Below are 20,292 nucleotides of genomic sequence, written 5' to 3' on the forward strand. Positions count from 1 at the left end.
GGGTCTGTGGGGAAGGATAAATGGAGAATTGATGTTTATGGGTCTAGAGTTTCAGTCATGCAAGATGAAAAGAGTTCTAGAGATTTGCTGTACAACAATTATACATATAGTTAAGAAAAATGTACTATACACTTAGAATTTGTCAGGAGGATAGATCATGTTATATTTTTATCACAATAAAAAAGTTTAAATACTGCTAAATTTTCCCCTGAGTTTCATGCTAAGAAAGAAAGAAAAAGAGTAAGACAAAGTGAGGAAGAGGGAGAGAGAGAGGAGAGAAAGGAGGGAAATAAGGAGAGGGAAAGAAGGGAGGAAGGCAGGAAGGAGACAGGGAGGGAGGGAGCAAGGATCCCATTAACAGGAGGAGCTGCTGCTGGTGCTGGGCTGAGGAACATGCCACAGGGACTGAGTGAGCAACAGACATGTCACCAGTCCATGCTGCAGGCACTTGGGGCCTGCAGGGACGTTCAGCCTCAGCATAGAATGAGCCGAGACTGAAACCCAACCACTATTGCACATGCAGTGGAAGATATTCAAGGAGATAACACATGATGTCTCAGGACAACAGATTTATCCTACACCATAAACACAAATAACCGGATGTACTGTTTGTAGGGGATTCCAGGGTTCAATTAATGTAGCAATATGAGATATGGCAAAAGTTTTTGTGCAATTCATGCTCTGAATTTTGGAACTGAGGGAGATACAAAACATGTTTTATGGAGATTAAAGAATGGAGAATTGGAGATTATTATTGTTGATTAAGTTCATTTGTTTATTTTGAGAGAGCATGCATGTGCTGTAGGGAGAGAGAGAGAGAGAGAGAGAGATTGAGAGAGAGAGAGAATCCCAAGCAGGCTCCGCACCACCAGCACACAGAGCCCAACAGGGGGCTTAATCTCACAAACTATGAGATCATGACCTGAGCCAAAAATCAAGTCAGTTGCTTAACTGACTGAGAACTGGAGATTATTAAACCTAAGGTCATTGTCATCTGGCTAGGAACAAACAACCATAAAAATACAGTAGAAGAAGCAGGAAGTGGAATCAAGGCTACTTGCCGGAGTCGGGCTCCAGCAGGCCCAGGGGTCCCTGAAGGATGGACGGTGTCAGCAAGAGGGATGAGAGAGACACCAGAATATTTCTGGTCACCAGGCAGGCATATGTGCTCTGACTTTCAACTTTATTTTATAATTAAGTGTTTTGGGGATGGCACACAAGTGGCATTTGCCTTAGACAATGATTTCTGATGATAAATTTCTTTGATATGGAAGAATTTCCCAGAACATAGATTTGTAGAAGACTCATGCATAACCTTTACCAATAGTAATTGAGGTGGGTGATTTAGATGCTTATCCTATAGCATTCAAATACAAGACAATGTTTTTAGCATAGCAAAGGCAAAGTTAGTTTTTGTGAGCCGGGGTCAAAAGCCTGTTTGCTTAAGGGGAAGTATTAAGAAAAATAGGTTTTTCAGGAAACACAAACGTTTGCTTCCATAATCACAAAAGAAGTTCCTACAATAGGTTACTTCACAGGGTGCAATCAGCATATCAAGGCCAGAAAAAGCCACTCCTGATAAATCAACAAGGTGCCTTGAGGGTCAGTGCTCCAGCAGAAACAATTGAGTAGGGGTGGGTATTGGTTGTCATCTGATGGCAAGAGCCTTGCAAACCTGCCTTAACCTCACAAGGAGTTTTCTCAACTAGTGAGTTCAGAATGATTCCCAACAGCTACTGTACAACTTTATTAACACAAGGCAGCCACAGGCCAAAATCATCGTATTATGTTTGTTACCTGGAGGTGAGAAGCCCAATCCCTTTGAGGCAAAAGAATGCCAAGGTGAACCAATTCAATATAGCCCTGCCAAAGCCTGGCAATGTTCAGCTCCTTAATACAGATGGGGGCTTGGTGCACTTCGATGGTGCCATCTCCTGCCACAACATGTTTGATTTTCTGCATCTCACAAGTAGGGGCTACTCAATGATCTACAACTCACTGCACAAACTGATCCTGCAGTTGGAGAAAAAAACCTGAGGAGAAACGAATCGCCATTGCCTGATTGACTACCATCAGTGTGAAGAGCAACTCAGCTTCCTCAGATCACTTATGTCACTAGCACTTCAGAATCATTCTCTTTCTTAAGGCACTTGGAATTGTAGAATGTTCCTGAATGTTCACAAGGGGAGGAGGTATTTGAACTGATCTTGTACATAGAAGTTGTGTCTGGCATAGGTGAAAAATTAGCCAAGAAAGATTATTGGTTAAATTTGTTTGAAATCAGAAGGGGATTTTCAGTTGTATGTGTGAAAGGTTCATTGAATTATCACTTTTTCCTAGGATAACTTCAAACCCAAGTACTGAACAAAATGAAGATTTTTTTTTTTTCTGGGCCTTTCTTTCCTTCTATGGATTACATCATATAGTAATGATCAGGATTATAGCTACTTTGCCTTAGAACAGATGGATTATCCAGTTTTTAAGATTAGCCTTTTGTTTTTATTTTGCTTTACTTGTATGTATTCTCAACATTTTCTTAACTTACAGCACCAGATTGAACATACTTATCATTCAAATATGGGAGATGCTATATTTATAAGTGAATTTAGCTTTCCCATGTTAAGTTCTGGAAGATAGGTTTTGCCCCATCTGGGGGACTCTGTGGAAGGTACTATTTTTATGCCATTGAATATCATGTCTATAATAGACCTAAGCAGGCTTTTCTTCCTATATCCTCTCATACTTTTTTTTCCTTGATGACATTATAAGCTTTTAACACATTTTTGACCCAGGACTTCTGTTGTGGAAAATATAAGTCTCCAGCCAGTTACTCACCTGATGATAATCACTGAATCACTGATATGTAACTCATTCTTGTGTGGTGCTCTGTGCATTGAGTCTGTGGAGTGCTATCAATATTCAGAGTTCTGGCTTGTTTTGTTTTGTTTTTACCTTAAGTCTGTGTTACAGATTCCTTTTTTGGAAAAAAAAAACAAAACCAAAAACACAGAACTCTATTTCCCTTTCCATAAGCCCTGATATTATATTAAGTTTTATAGTATCTTAAGGTGTATATTTCATTTGTTATTGGCTTAGTTTTTAAGTTACATGAGTCCCCCACAATTTGGCCTTTTCTTATGGAAAGACAGTTGGAACTGTTCTTCAGAATAGACATTCTACCTTGATCCCACCATTTTAGTGAAACAGAAAGGTTTGTTTAACTTTCAGGGTTTCTCCTTAATATATTTTCATCTGAGAATTTCTTTCAAGAGAGAGCTCTTTATAATCTTAATGGTTTGCTTCAGCTACAAGAGCTGCCATTTACAAAATAATGGGATAATACATGGCTTACTCTTCAGTGTACCTATGGAGGACATACAAGCTGGATCTTCAAACAAATATTTTAAACTGGACCAGGTGGGCACCAAAGTAACCTGTTAACTAAGGCATGTGTTTTATGTTCTGCTTGCAAAGGCAAATGGCAGTGCTTTTGTGTGTTGGAGGGGTTGCTGATTTGTGCTAAAGGCCACTTCTGAGTGAGAGAAATAGAATTTGGGCTGGTTTTTTCCTTGTGAAGCCTCTTTCTGGAAGCTGGTCTTGTTTTTTATCTTTTTTAAAAAAAAAATACATTCTGAATGTATCATGTCTTCATTAACAGCAGAAAGTACACATGATGTTTATTAGTTTACCACATTAAAATTTCCTATCAGAAAACCAGAAACCCATTAACAAGTTTTGAAAATCCTGCAAAAATAAAAGGGGAATATTCACAAGGCAGTCTGATATATGGATGTGAAACCATGCCTCTTGGTGACGTACATTACTTGAAGTAGTGCATCTGAATAAATAATATTCATTTTTCATTCTCAAATTTCAAACTTAACATTAGAGAAGTAACAGTCACTTTCTATAATTAGCCTTGTCTAGACAGATTACTCAAAATCTGAAATCCCTTTGTAGCTAGAAATTTTAGGTTGCTCATCTGACAGGCAAAATTTACCTCACGTTCTCTAGTAAGCCAAGATCTTTATAAATACATCATTAAGCTCTTTATCTCCAAGACTGACTTTTAAGATAAAACTAAATTTCAGAAGTAACAGTGTGGATTCACACATCTGAATGCAATATACACAGGCAATTGTCAGCCCTTTTTTGGCACACCTTAGAAACATTCATAGTAACACAGAGAACCTTAGACTGCAGATTATGATTTTTAAATCACATGTTGAGGGGCACCTGGGTGGCTCAGTCGGCTGAGCATCCGACCTCGGCTCAGGTCATGATCTCACGGTTCGTGGGTTCGAGTCCTGCATCAGGCTCTGTGCTAACAGCCAGCTCAGAGCCTGGAGCCTGTTTCGGATTCTGTGTCTCCCTCTCTCTCTGACCCTCCCCTGCTCATGCTGCCTGTCTCTCTCTCTCAGAAAAAAAAAAAAAAAAAAAAAAACAACGTTAAAAATTAAAAAAAAAATCACATGGTGAATATCTTGATAAAATATTTTAACTTTATGTAGAATATAACCTATTAATATCCTGAAACTGTTTCATGTTGATTAGATCCTGAAGGAGACAGAGGTAGAAGAGGTATGGTGTTGAAACGCAAGGTTAATTAATACACTGGTCCTACCCCATACAAGTTATCTCTGTGGCCAAGTTGAAAAGATGAATTACTAGGTGAGTTAGGAGTATTATACTCTTTTTTGGTTTCAGTAGAGAGACTCATCTAGGTTCCAACAAGTAATAGAAGCCTGGCCTCATCTCACAACTACCCTGGAGAGGTGGAATAATCTAGCAGAAACAGTTATGGGAAACAAAGTCAGTAGGAAATGGCAGATAGAACTCAAATTCCCTTATAACCTGTAGCCCATTGACAAATACTTGAGGCTGATGAGTTCATCCTGGAACTTCCTACTATCTTAAGGCTAATACTTTGCTAGAGGGAAAACAACCTTAGCTTGACGATAGCTAGGCCTTCACTATCCTGTGAGTCTTCTTTAGCATATGAAAATCTCACTGGAAACCTCCCCTGGACTTTACCTATCCCCAACTTCATAGTATAAAACCCATCTCTCTTCATGGTCTCAGGGCTGCTCTCCCTGCCCACAGATCCTGTCCCTGTGCTTCAATAAAATCACGTTTTTCCACCAAAGACATCTTCAAGAATTCTTTCTTGGTCATTGGCTCTGGATCCCATGAACCCTACTGTGACCCCCAAAAACCTCATCAGAAACTATGTAGGTAGGATGGTCTAACTGCACCTAAAACCGAGAAGTCTGACAACTAGGTTACCTTGTCATCTTTCAGCAACAGCAGTCTAATGAATTTCAGTCTAGAATTGCAAGGGGTGCCTGAGTGGCTCAGTCAATTGAGCACTTAGCCCTTGGTTTTGGCTCAGGTCATGATCTCACCATTGATAAGTTCAAGCCCTGTGTCAGTTTCTGTGCTGTCAAAGCCTGCTTAGGATTTTCTCTCTCCCTCTCACTGCCACTCTCTTGCTCTCTCTCTCTCTCTCTCTCTCTGTCTCTCTCTCTCTCTCAAAAACAAATAAATAAATTTAAAAGAAGAAGATGATGATGATGATATGACCAGTGATTGACCTTTGAGTTGAAATTAAGCAATCAGAGCCTCCTACCCCCTGCTTTATCCTTGGAATATACACTCCATTTGCCTTCTCTGTTCTCAGAAGCCTCCCCAAAGACATAGCCTTGAGACAGAAATGAGGCATTAAGACCATATGAACAATGTATGTGACTGAACCCAATTAAAGCCATTATATAAACTTTTAGGATTTGGCAACTAGGTACAGAAATCTACTAGTTTTACAGCTGCTCAAACAAGCCTCAAAAGTACCCTTGCTTACTAAACTTGCCCCTTATCAATCTGGAGTGGTCTGCTTCTTTCTTTGACTTCTTGCCTTCTGTACAGGACCAGTTTGCAAATCAACAATTGGTGAGTCAGGCAGGAGACCAAAGTCATGAACCTTGGAAACAAAGCATCTGAAGGGGAAATTCCAAGTTAGCCACTGTCTGCCTGAGGAGGCGGGGAGCTCTTATGTTAGATGTCAGTGGACTGTGTGTTGGTATATACACACTGGAAAATGCCCGCTGTTTTCATTTGCTTGTTTGAGAACACAGTGCACTGTGACAAAGAAAGAAGAGGAATGGCCACTACAGTGGGCTGGTTCCTGCTGTTGCCATCCCCTAGACATGGACGGCCAACTAGAAGCTAAAACTTGACTTAGAAAGTTGGAAGAAAAGTTGAAGTTAGAAAAAGACATGCACTTGTCCATTATTCTGCTAGCTCGTGACTGGCAAACAAGTTGGAAGAGCAGAATAATAAATTGGAAGAATTTAGCATGCTGTTTAGCAAAACGGGGAGGGCACAAACCGCTACAGTTTAAGGTGCAGGCACTTGTGACAAAGCCTAATTGGGATGCTAAAAGATGGTGATTGGAAGAATGAGAATGAAGAGGAGGATGTTATGGTGATTGATAGGGAGAAATCAGAAATACTCTATTCTGTCTGACTCTAAATACAAAAGGAGTATTTTAAATCGCAATTATCCCCAAAGGCATATGGGAAAACTTACATTATTTCTCTGTCCCTTGAAGTTGTAAATCTTATCATGTCTTTGAAATGTATACCCACGAGAAGATAACCAAAACATTGCCCACAGAGACTCAAGAAGAAAAAAGGGTTGGTTGGGGGGAGGCTATTTAATATTCACACTGTTGAAGGAGCAACTGGGTGGCTCAGTTGGTTAAGTGTCTGACTCTTGGTTTTTGCTCAGGTCATGATCTCAAGGTTTGTGGATTCAAGCCCTGCATTAGACTCCAGGGTACTGGTGCAGAACCTGTTTGGGATTCTCTCTCTCTCTCTCTCTCTCTCTCTCTCTCTCTCTCTCTCTCTCTCTCTCTCTCTCTCTCTCTCTCTCTCTCTCTCTCTCTCTCTCTCACACACACACACACACACACACACACACAATCTCTCTCTCTCTGCCCCTCCGCTGCTTATGCTCACACACACGCTCTCTCAAAATAAATAAATAATTTTTAAAAACCCAGACTGTTAGAGAAGTTCTCTTACTCAAAAATCGAATGCACAGCCTTCATAAGATCACAAATACCATACGAGTGGATACCTGACTTATGGCTAAAGTTTTGGAATGAAGGCTATGGGGTTTCAGTTTGTGTCAGTCAGTATGTTTATATACATCTATATGTTGCAGGATTTTTTTAACACAATATCCGGGATTCGTTGTCTCACCACTTCAAATAATTAAGAGGTGGACACAAAATGGGCAGCAGGCAAAAAGAATATATGATTAGGAAGGAAGAATAGTAGGAAAGCTCTCTTTACAGAGAGGGGACATTTGAAAGTGAATACCTGCCTACATAGGCAAGGGTCCTTGTTTTATAAGGTTCTGGTTGCCCCCTTCCCCACCTCCATCATTCCTTCTCAGAACTTATCTTTACTGGCTGGATAATTCTAGGTGCTGGGTTGTCCATTCCTGATTGGCTCATTGTCATTGTATGAGGGGTGGACTATAGCCATACCAGTTCCTTGTGGGTCATACATTTTATGATCTACTTATTTTTAGTCAGGTCTTTTGTTAAATTTCTGAAGAAAACCTTAGGGGGAGTTACCTGAGGGGGTTTGTTGTGGTCAGACATTCCCAGCATTGTTCCAAAATATGTCTTTCCCCACCCAGGGACATCAGGTCCTAATCCTTTCCATCTCTACCTATCTTATCCTATTTTTTTCCTATCATATATGAATGTATGTATGTATCTGATGTTTTGCTACCTCTAGGGGGCATTGCAAAAGTTGGTTTGTAAAAAAGATAAGATTTTTCATTTACAATACTACTAGAAATAATAAGGGTGAAAGCAAATGAGTGTTTATAAGAAATAGGTTAAAAATAGAATGGTGAAGGGTTTTTTTGGATAAGGAAAGATATGAAGGATGTGAGGAATATTTATTTTTGTTTTCGTTTTTTATTGGCAATGAAAAAAATAATTTTGTCCCAAAAAATGATGGGGGGAAACAAGACAAAAACTAAGGAGGTACAGAAAGTTACCAAGGATTTCTCAAAAAGGAATATTGAAAAGGGAATTTCATGTATAGTCAGATTATGATTGGAATGGGATTAAGTTAAAAAGAAAAAAAAATGTTGAGTACACCAATATAAAATTAGAATTTTGTTTTCTCTCTGTTAAAAGTACATTTTCTTAGATTTTTGGTATGCTCTTAATAAGAAATTGTGAACAAATGTTTTGCCTTATCTTTAATGTAATCCTCCTAGGAAACAAAGATTCTGTGCTTTGTCTTTATCAGATCATTGACTTCTTAAGAAAAACAGGGTCTTCTCTACTATAAGAGCTAAGTTTCTTACAATTATATAACTTTGTTTGTATGTTAAATTTCATGGGAAGAATTGTCAAGTAAGAAGTGATGCTAAACTTTCTGTAGGGTATATTTGTGTGAAATTCCTAAAAGACTGATATGTCCTGGTATAATAATTATACTATATCATTATGTAATGATAAACCAGTTATAATTTTAAAATGCATGTCGCAGATATCACCTAATTCCCTTGTCAACTGCATTAAACTCTCATCAGATTTTTAACCATGGCCATTTTAAAATCCTTTGTCATTTGCATACAGTTATTATTTGGCTCTGATGCTTTAGCAAATAGTATTCCTGCAAAAGTCCTTCATCTTCAAGGAGATTCATGGAAAAGTCTTTGACAAGTACAGTTTACTGATAACTAAGATCAATTTGCCTTCATGTGGGAGGGACAATAATAATCCTTTCAAGTGTTTCTCCAATTCTATTTGCACAGCTCCACTGTTTGTCATGAGAAGGTAGCCTGCTATCTATCCCTGCTCTCCTCTGCATCAGTAAAATGGACTCATTGCATTGGTGATAGAATATTAACAGGTGAAGACCGGTCTCTACCACAGGACATTCTACAGGAAATTGTGGAACATCTCACAAAGAAAATGATGGGTGGTAAACTCACTGAAAATTCAAGGCCCAAGCAGCACTATAGAGTTTTAGGAGTCATTTTGTTGACTAATATATATGTTGTCCCAGAAGCTATGTTTGATAAGATCCAAGCATATAAAACCTCTAAGAATGTAAAGAAGATGCACGTCTTTGTAAGTATTTGGGGTTTTTAGAGGACTTTAATTTCCCAACCAGCATGGTACCTCTGCCCTTCATGCTGCTTAGTACAGAAAGAACATGTGTGCAACCGAGGAGCAGAGCAGCAAGCAACCTTTGAGAAAGACAAATACCAGCAAAGCAGATTAAAGCTCTGGGCTTCTGTCAACATGACTACTATTTAAATTAGATGGGTCCATGACTCTGGGAGGTATGAGTTGAACACTGTGGCAAAGACAATAGAAGAGGGGAGTGCCCCTAGAATTTTCGTTTCAACTCTGGAATGGAGCAGAAAGCCAACAGACCCCCATAGAGCAGCAGCTCCCAACAGAGCTTCCCACAGGGCTTCTCCAGGTGGAGCTTCTCAGGAAGAAATAAACTACAACAGCCAATAGACTAACCTCAGTGAGGTTTGGTGATCACTTAGGAGCCCTGGCTATTATCCCTTTGCACTGACAGTTGGGCTGTTCTAAAGGGATTAATCCTATGGCTTGGACAATGGGAAGTCCAAGGACTTGATGATTCATGAGTGGGCCCTTGTGGGGCTAGGATGCATGGAGAGGCATCTGGGTTCACCTGTAGGAGCGTGAGGCAGTCCCCATTGTCATTCACATTATGGCTCATAAGGCAGTGACCACCTCTAACAATTAAGAAACCGATGCCCAGCTTGGGTCTATGCCCACAACTGACCCATTAGCAGATACAGCAGATTTGATGCATAGAAAGAGTAACCACTTCAATAGATGAGTGGGATCACATATTACCAACTAGCCAGATTGTCCTAGAAATACAGTTACTTGGTAGATGCAGTAATAGCATGTTCTGCATGTATTAAACAACACAACTGCCACAGGAGTTTGAGGCCGCCCACAGGAATTCCCAACATGTGAAGGACTGGCCAATTTTATTGGCTCCTTCCCTCTGAGTGAAGCCTAACCCAAGCTTCCCCTTGTGGCCACACAAACCAGGCTGCCAGTATTAGGAGATTAGAGAAACAGAGCATCATGTGTGAATCCTCTCATCAAATAGATAGTAATTAGGGTCATATTTCAAAGGGTATGATATGCAAAACTGGGCAAAAGAACATGACACTAAATCGAGGCCCCATTTCCTCTAAAACCTGTAGGTTTGCAGGGATGGTAGAAAGGAAGAATTAGATATTGCAACAGCAGATTAAATTACTAACAGGTAAAACCACCTTGGCCAGGTGGACTAAAGTACTGTGTTCCAGGCCTTAGTACATTTCATTGATCAACAAGTAGGTTGCCCCATATCCCAGACTGGAGACTCCTGTGAAGCACCTAATATTGTAAAGGTATGGAAGTCACTGGAAACAGTCATTACCTGGACTCTCATTGTGGGTCATTGTGCTATGTGGCTGAGAATGCCAAGCCCCATCACATTTGAAAAGGAGTTATCTACTGGAGTTTGCAATAGGACATCCCCTTGGGATGAACAAGTTACTCTATAACCCTGGGTGAAGAGTAACTACTCTGTCTCTACTGGGTAGAGATTGTTCTGCTGCAAACTGCACCTGTTGAAACACATTACAGGGGCGCCTGGGTGGCTTAGTCGGTTAAGAGTCTGACTTTCGCTTAGGTCATGATCTCGTGGTTTGTGGGTTCGAGCCCCACGTCAGGCTTTGTGCTGACTGCCAGCTCAGAGTCTGGAGCCTATTTCAGAGTCTGTATCTCCCTCTCTCTCTCTGACCCTTCCTTGCTCACGCTCTCTCTCTCTCTCCTAGAAATAAATAAAAATATTTAAAAAAAAAAAAGAAAAGAAACACATTACACCTTGTATGGAACTCATATCATTAAAAGAGGAAAGAAAGTAGGGGTTCTGATCTGGCTTATCCCACCTACTTCTTCTCATGCCTGACAGTTCTCCCTTTCCCAGCCAACATGCATAGTATGTACAACCAGGTCAAGTTCCTAAAGCTGCCAACCTTTCTCTCCTCAAGGCCAGGTGAGCATGTTCTATTTCCCACTGGTATGATCATTTGGCTGCCATCTCTGTTCCCTCCATTGGCCTGAAGGATGTTACAACCCTTACTAAATTCAGTCAGCAAGCATTGAATGATAGCCAACAAAGCCTGCCATTACTGGACACTGAAATGTCTCTAATAAGAAAAGCTGTCCTCCAAAATAGGGTAAACTTGGGCATTATTGCCCCACAGCAGGCCTCAGTGCTATTATCCAAATAGAATGTTGTATGTCCATACTTGATGAATTTGTTAATGTATCATCTTTATTAAATCACATGAAGACACAAATGAACACCCTGAGTGATCTGATCCCCAGCCTAGGAGCCTTACTAAATCAATGGTTCAGAGCATGGGGCTTGTGGTGGAAAAAATGGTTACCGATTTGGGGAATTACCGTCTTAACCCATATTTTCTGTTGCATGTGCCTATTTCATTCCCATGGCATCTACCTCCATGGAGCCAGATAGCCACCAAATGAGTCACCTCCAGGCTTATGAAACCCTCTACTGACCTCTCAGGGCACACTGTGAAAGAAGCAGGCATGTGAGATTATAAGCGCCAGTCACAAGAGATGGAATGTTGAGTGAAGTCATTGAGAAGGTGTTACCAGTGGTTGACCTGTAAGCTGGACCCAGACAACTGGAGGCTCCTCACCCCTACCTTGTGTGAAGGTACAGTTTGCTTACCTTCTCCACTCCCAGAAGCTGCCCCAAGGATATAGCCTTGAGACAAAAATGTGTATTAAGACTATCTAGATGTTATTCATGTTTGAACACAGTTGAGGCATCTAAAAAAACTTATAAGATTTGGAGGGCAAATGCAGAAATCTATTCATCTTTACACTGCCTATGACAAGCCTGGTAGGTAAGTTTTCTTGCTTATTAAATATGTCATCTACCAATATGGAGTGGTCTTCCTTTTTCTTTGGCCTCTCCTTGTCCTCTGTGTAGGAGACGAGTTCACAAACCAAGAGTGAGAACTGCTAGAAAAAGAGCATGGCCTGAAATAGTGGCAGGCATTCTGTCCAGCACACTGAGGAAATGTCCAATTACAAAAGAAGATATCTTGAAAAGAGAAATGTACTGGCAGCCAGAGTAGGCAATAAATAAGCATGCCATATTGAAGGGTCTGTATGTAGTAGGGTAGAATAGATAAGAATTCAAAAATCAAGGGTCAGCTGAAAAGAAGGAAAGTAAAAAAGTAAAGATTGAAATAAGTACCACAAAGTAGAGAGGGCTAGTTGATAAGACTCAATTCTGGGCTCCATCTATTTATTTCTCTTATCTATATATTACATGCTTTTTTAAGTATTCACTGAAGAAGGTTCCAAAACACCTTACTCTAAATTGGTTTAGCCACTCATCTATGGACTATAAACATGACAGTATGATTCTAGTAACTATTAGTTCGAAGACCCTTCAGACCCCAGTTGTTACTTCCACGCACAGAAGGTAACTGATTCTAACAAAAGTTTTAGTCTATGCTGTATTCCCAATGTTTAACTGTTTTTACTCAGATAGTATGAGTAGTTGTCAGGGGGCTTTCCTGGCCAGAGACTGAGATGATCTCTTTTCAAATTTTTATATTCATTAAATAGGGGGATCATATATGATTTTTTCCAATGTTTTTCAAGTAAAAATTAAAAAAATCCCAAGAATTTAAGTGGTAATCATTCTGGACATGGGCATAATTTCTGAGTGTATATTTAAATACAAAACATTTTATATACAGGGATTACATCATTTTGACTATTTTATGACTGTGTATGAAAGACTTGTCCTTTATCATGGTGTAATCCCCACCTTGCTACAAACAAAAAGCTCAGAGATAGGCACCAGAAGTACAATATTACCAATAAAAGACAGAAAGGGAGGGGGAAAATGACATCCCCTTGAACACAAATATGCGTTACAAAGATCTGTGTAATGATTTATAAAGAAGTAATTAATATTAGTAAAATGATGTATTTGTATTTTCACACTTAAAATATTTTAATCCTCTTGGGGTAGCTGGGATGGCTCAGTTGGTTGAGCATCTGACTCTTGATTTCTCAGCTCAGGTCATGATCCCAGGGTGGTGGGATCAAGCCCCATGTCAAGTTCTGTGCTGAGTGTGGAGCCTGCTTAAGACTCTCTCTCTCTCTGTCTCTCTCCCTCTGTCTCTCTCATTCTCTCTCTCTCTTTCTCTCCTTCTGACCTGTCCTCCACTTGTATGTGCACTCTTTCTTGCTCTCTAAAATATGAATGAATGAATTAATTAATTAGTAAATAAATAATGTTAACCCTCTTATAATGAAAGTATGGTCAAATTATAGGTCTTACTGGAGGTTAAGAAAATATATACTTGGTTAATTTTATGCTATTTTGGTGATCGAATTATAAATCAAGTAAATGTACATAGGCATATTGTAATTGCAGATGGATACCTATCTACAACCATAGTGCAATTAGACATTGTTTTACTTGAATAATTATTTCCAATTAGATTGATCTTCTCTTGTATTCCCAGTTAATCAAAATGTACTATTTAATGTTGAATAGAACCAAAACTTAACATTGAGGGGGAAATTATATTCTATTAAATCAAGGGAAGGTTAAAACCAAAAATATTTTTTCTGGTAGCTGAAACAAAATTTAAAAAACTATAACATAATTGCTGTGTTCTTAAGAAAAATGCATTCATTGTTCTTTCCAAATAGCAAGTTATTTATGGAATAGATTCTTGTTATTAACATTTATAATAATTGATAAAAGATCCTTTAGTTTATAAATACCATACAAAGAATTTGGGAGGATTAAATGCGATATTTAATTGAATAAGTTTTCATGAAGAGCTGTTGTTACATATTATTTAGATCTTATATATATAATCTGATTTATATAATATACATGATTATTGAAAGCTGGATGTTTACAAAACCATACAAAAGAGCATAGCAAAGTCAAGAGACAAAAGGCTGAATCATCACTGCAGTCCAGTGGTTCCAGGACTTAGAAGAATGGGAATAAGCTTTTTCTTTCTGAACGATAAAGAGAGACAGAGACAGAAAAATTTGGCTCTGCCTTCTTCCCACAAAGGACAAAAACAAAAACAAACACAACAGGCCTCTGGTTAAGATATGATGTGAATTCTTGGCTAACGGCAACCCAGATTGAAGAATAATAAACCTTTCTATCAGCTTTCTAAAACAATGAAGTCAAATACAATTCAGATAGCTTAGCAGGCATAATCTATTTCTAGGTAGTAGAAAATTATGGGAAATAAGAATAAACATGCCAGAATTTGAACTTTATAAACACATTGAGGGAATCAAAATTCATAATTAATCAGAGGTATTTTTGATCGATTTTTTCAGCAGAGCACATTAGAAAGTAGAAGACATAAAGCCTGAAAGAACATACAATAGACACTGTAGTAGAGGAGTTGGTATCTTAGAGAGTTATTACTTTGGTTAATCAATTATTTTGTAAAAGTACTCTCGAGCTATCATGGTGGCTTGTCTATCTGTATCTTGTTATAGAGAACATCCTGAATCCCAGCAAAGCTAGAAACACAAGTATAGTTTTCTAAATAATAGCCAGTAACTGTCATGAGAGTAGACAATATAGAGAGTTTCCTAAGGATCCCACGGAAAGTTTAGAGGTGTTTTTTTCTTCCTCTAACACACGGTTCACACGTTCTAGCAACCTTGTAGGTCATCGAGTAGGCTTTGTTAGAATATGTATCATCCAAGTTTTATCCAGTGGCAACCAGGCCTTTACAATCTCTCCTAATCAGAGACTAATTATGCATAACTCTTATTAAGAAGCTGTAGTTACCTGACCCCCTCCCCCAATCTGAGAGGAGTCTGTCAGAAGCTGATCAACCAAAGCCAATGGCGACTCCTAAAAAGACTGAGTGCCCCCGACTCTCCTTGGCCATAGCTACACGGATTCTCTTAGTAACTTTCAGCCCAACATAACACACCTTGCTGCCCAACTAGGAGTCTTATTATTGATCATTGTCAAGAGATAAACAATCCTGACGTTCTCTTTGCCATTCTTATCATACCTACTACTCCTTCCTCTTCTCTGAACAAACATTTATTTTACTCTCTGAATGTTCTACTAGCTTCTTCTTCAGGTTTATGTCATTAAATGAGAACCCCCTTGTTTCCACAATCTTCACCAAGTATCTGTTCACTCCCATGTCATAACTGATCTCAGCTCCTCCATAGCCTCAGAAGAGAAAGTGCTGTAGCTCACTAAATTCAGAATTATGATGAAGTGAGATTAGCATTTTTCAGCATCCCTCTTATTTTCTCTAGCCATTACCCCTCCACTTTCTTATATAAAAAGAGGCATCCTTAGAAGCCCTTGCCTTTCAGCTGTACCACACTGCCTTGTTTCACCCTTAGTGAAGATTGATAGAATAACTTCCTCTTTATACTTGTAACCTCGATAATACTGAATGACTCCAATGTCCATGGGAATAGCCAATCCCATTGTGTTCCTCTGCATCCTTGATCTCCTAACCCCTAAAGAACTTAATGTCCAGTCCACTTCAACTGCCTATCATAGTGCCACAGAAAAATTCAGTTAAAATCCAGGACTGCTTTATCTCTGAAATATTGAATCAAAATATCCTATCCCCTTACCATTATAGGACTCCCACATAGTTTTATCACCATACCTGTTCTTCAAATTTTTGATATTCAAGACATTATTCCTTTTACTTCTAGAATCCACAAATGACTTTACTAATAATCTTTATAAGTAGCCTCTACCAATAACCTTTGCTATTCTACCAATAACTTGACTGCTTCCCTCCCTTAACATCTTTTGAGTTGTGTAACCCATCCATTTGGAATGTTCTTCCCAAAGTCAACTTCCTTACCCCTTTACCTTCCATTGTTTTAGGCCAAAAAACATCAACAACTTGAATCAAAATATATACCTTTTCCATGAAATCACACAACCATGCAAATTAATGTCACTAATTCATTGTTTCTAGCCTCACAAGCAATCTGTTTTCCTGATTAGTATTCCCTCCTATTTACCATCTAGGCTTTCTTCTTTCCTGAAAAAAAAAAATGTTACTCTGACCATTTTCCTCCTCAGTTTCAGTATCTGACCTTCCTTTCCACTCCACAGAAACTTTTTTAAAGTAAATTCATTCAGATGCATTCCTTCAATTAATATTATACTGATAACTCCTGCAGAGATATTCTGAGACCTGATCTCCTAACAGAGCTCCTTAGCTTAACATCCACTTTTCTTCTAGATATTTCTACTTAGCAATCATCAAACATGTTAAATACAGTAACTCCAAAACTGAACACCTTTTTCCTCATTTGTATTATATTTTCTGTAATTCTTACCATCTAAAAATTGTTCCAAATTGAAGATCAGTCATAATATTTGGCTTTTCATTCTCATCCTTAACCTTCACCTAATCAATCACCACTGGTTCTATCTTCTGAATAGTTTTGTATCAATTTCTTTTTATGCTAATTAGCCTGGCTTAGGCCACCATTACTTTTTCCCTAAATTACTGGCAGACTACTATAGCAGAATACTTCATTTTATCTAATGCTCCAATTTATATCCGGAGCCATAATCCAAACACCCTCTTAGAGATGAAAATCTAATTCCATCACTCTCTTTCTTCAAATGTTTAACTGCTCCCCATTACCTCCTGGATAATGTCTAAGTAAATGTCCAAACTACTACCCATGATCCTTCTTTAAATGGCACTGCTTACTATTTCAGAATCATTTGTCATATGTCTCTTGACTCTATTTTTATTCTGTGCCTCAGGAAGGACCACCTACTCTCTTTCCTCAAATTCTAGAAACACCTTCCCTCACCCCTTGTTTCCCAGCAAGATTCCTGAAATAGAATATCTGATTTATCACCTGATTACTTCCTTCTTAACCTTATATTTGAATTTTTAAATGTTTATTATTTTTTTTAATATTTTTTTATTTTTTATTTATTTCTAGGAGAGAGAGAGACAGTGTGAGCAGGGGAGGGTCAGAGAGAGAGGGAGATACAGACTCTGAAATAGGCCCCAGGCTCTGAGCTGGCAGCACAGAGCCCGACGCGGGGCTCGAACCCACAAACCGCGAGATCATGACCTAAGCGAAAGTCGGACGCTTAACCGACTAAGCCACCCAGGCGCCCCTTAAATGTTTATTATTTTGAGAGAGAGAGCACAAATACAGGAAGGGGCAGAGAGAGAGGAAAACACAGAATCCGAAGCAGGCTCCAGGCTCCAAGATGTCAGCACAGAGACTGATGCGGGGCTCAAACCCACAAACTGGGAGATCATGACCTGAGCTGAAGTTGGTGCTCAATGGACTGAGCTACCCAGGTGCCCTGTTAAAAATTATTTGATGTTATTTCCACCACAATATATCCCTGAGCATCCCTATGGACACCTAAAGCCATACTAGCACATGAAAGCACCAGTCCTATGTACTTCAGGGATACACCCTAAAATAGATTCACTATAGTATATATTCCCCAAGTTGTCACTTGCTAATTTATCTGAGTGACCTGATATGACTGAATGCTTCTAAAAGGCAGACATGATATCGGTCATATTCATCTCCATATGCCACTAATTAGTACATATGATAATTATTTGTTAGAAGTATAAATGAATGACTGAATGGATGAATAACATATCTCAAGAGACAGATACCAATTGTTTGGCAAGGCCTTACCCAGCAGATGACTATTTTTTTGGAGAGCTCAGGTGAGGTCATTCAATGGGGTGCTGCCCTTAGTTGATAGGTTGATTTTGGTTTAGTTATCCATTTCTGGTCTAACCACCTGTGTTCAACATAATGGGATCATGCGCTATAAGCAGGCAAATTATACACAAAGACTCACAAGACAAACCTGGATAATTGTTTATATTCAAGCTTCTTAAAAGATGGTGATGCAAAATAGGTACCTTGCTTAGTCTGTCAAATGCATGGTTAATCAGGACTCCACTTAGAGGCTCATTCTTCTAAAGAGTTCTTCATGATTCCTACTTCCAACACTTAAAGAGGCTAACTCTCATTGACATGTTCTGTGTTTTTGTCATGAGCTGTTTACAAGAACAGGTTTTAATTTGAATACTCAGTGCCTAGTACAGTTAATGGAGAAAAGTTAGTGCTTAGTGTATTCATGCTGCGCGTTGTATGAAGAACTAAATGATATGAATAAATAAACAAATTCCTAAATCAAATCACATGAAAACTGTAAACGGACACAACAAATTTTTATTGTTTTTTTATAAAATAAATGTCTACCTAAGAGGGTGGGTGGGTGACTTTTTTACTGATCCATTAACAAACTCAGCTTCCCAAAAAGTAAATGAGTCTCTCGATTACTTATATCACTATAAATCATTGCTTGAATGCAATCAGCTATTTGATTTTCAGCACAGGGCTCTGCACAGAGTAAGTGCTTATTGAGTTAAATTAATGGAATAGTTGAACTACATTGAATTCGATTTAGATAGATTATCTCCACATGAGATTACTGAAAAAGAAGACTAAATCATGAAATTCTGAGGTTTTCTTATCCCATGAATTGAACCATGCGATGCATATTTAACAAAAATTAATAACATAGCTTGTGCTGGAATCCACACTAGATAAGCTTTTTATTTTTAACATATCTATAAATTGGGGAGTATGCTTCCCCTATAAAACTTGTTCTTAATGAATTATTCAGAGTAGATTGAACCTCTGTTATTTCTTAAAATTGTAAACCAAACTGAGAATCAATAATAGTTCTTCAAAATCAACTTAAAATAATAATTGTCTTTTGTAATATCTGATGATTTCTTAGCAAACCTCTGTTATAGTTGTTCTCTACAACAGTGCCCCTAATGTACTAAAAAAGAATATGGCTTCCCAAATTAAAATGTATTTGGTGACAGATGGTCAGATCTTTTTTTTTACATGTAGGGGACACATAATGTATAATAACTGAACTGTATGTAAAATTTCTTTTGCTCTTTACCCAGTGGCAGAAAGGTCCATAAGGAACAGATGTCCGTTTTTCCTGATTAAAGTGAAAGATCTCTCTGAACAATTTTTGAAGTGCATTTTTATGCAAAAATGTTCTAAGAATATGATCATTGATATGCTTAAATTATTCTTCAATGTCAATACTTGTATAGAGCTAGAGCTGCCCTCTAGATATCCTTAAATCTGATCCATTTCTATAGGATAAGTACCATGAAATAAAGGTGCTAAATGGAATGATGTTCATTCCCCCCTCCCACTTTTTCTTATAATTACTACTCAGTGTTTATACCTGAAGAGCTTTTAGAAATACTAATGAAGATAGAGGCACCTGGGTGGCTCAGTCGGTTAAGGGTCCGACTTCGGCTCAGGTCATGGTCTCAGGCTCATGAGTTCACGCCTGGAGTCTGCTTTGGATTCTGTGTCTCCCTGTCTCTTTGTTCCTCCCCTGCTTGTATTCTGTGTCTCTGTCTCTCTCTCTGTCTCTGTCTCTCTCAAAAATAAACATTAAAAACAATTTAAAAAAATACGAATGAAGATATCAGTAAAAAGTCTAGTACTGCTATTTTAAATATTGCTACTTCTTGATATGCCTATTTGCTTGACTGTCACCTCCCTTCATCAGAAGTAATCCTTTTTTCCCCCTCTTTTGGAATGTCTTCTTTCACTAAAGATCCCAGTTTCACTAAGAAATAGATCAGGAAAGATATTTACCAAGAGAAATTTGAAGTGGTTTTCACTCCCCTAAGACTAAGTCTGGAAGTGCTTGCTCCTCCTGAGATACCATCCGTAGATAGGTCCCTGAATACTCCTGTGAGTCAGCAGATCTGCTTACAGGTCCATTTCTGCTCATACTTTTCACACTGTGAAGTTCTCTGTGCTCCCCAGGGTAATGGCCCTTGCCATGTAATTCAGAGGAAGGTTTGACATTCCTTTCAGCTTTACTTCTTGGTGACTGAACCCTGTTTACAATACATTTTAGATGGAAGTTAGCAAATAGGTGGCTCTGCATCCCATACTTTTACCATTTCACTCTGTGTTTTCGAAACTGGACCCCTGCCCAACATCCCATTGCTCCAAGAGAAGTAAATTGGTTTCCCATGGTCCTGTTTGGATGTGATTTGTCTGTTAAC

At 38.7% G+C, this 20,292-nt stretch overlaps 1 pseudogene; it reads left to right on the plus strand.

Moving 5' to 3' along the window:
- The first annotated feature begins 483 nt into the window (after positions 1 to 483).
- On the plus strand, positions 484 to 2,062 carry LOC144244712 (platelet-activating factor acetylhydrolase IB subunit alpha2-like; annotated as a pseudogene).
- Positions 2,063 to 20,292: the final 18,230 nt, after the last annotated feature.

The sequence above is a fragment of the Crocuta crocuta genome, unplaced genomic scaffold (assembly GCF_008692635.1).
Source record: "Crocuta crocuta isolate KB4526 unplaced genomic scaffold, BGI_CrCroc_1.0 scaffold147, whole genome shotgun sequence".
Lineage (NCBI taxonomy): Eukaryota > Metazoa > Chordata > Mammalia > Carnivora > Hyaenidae > Crocuta > Crocuta crocuta.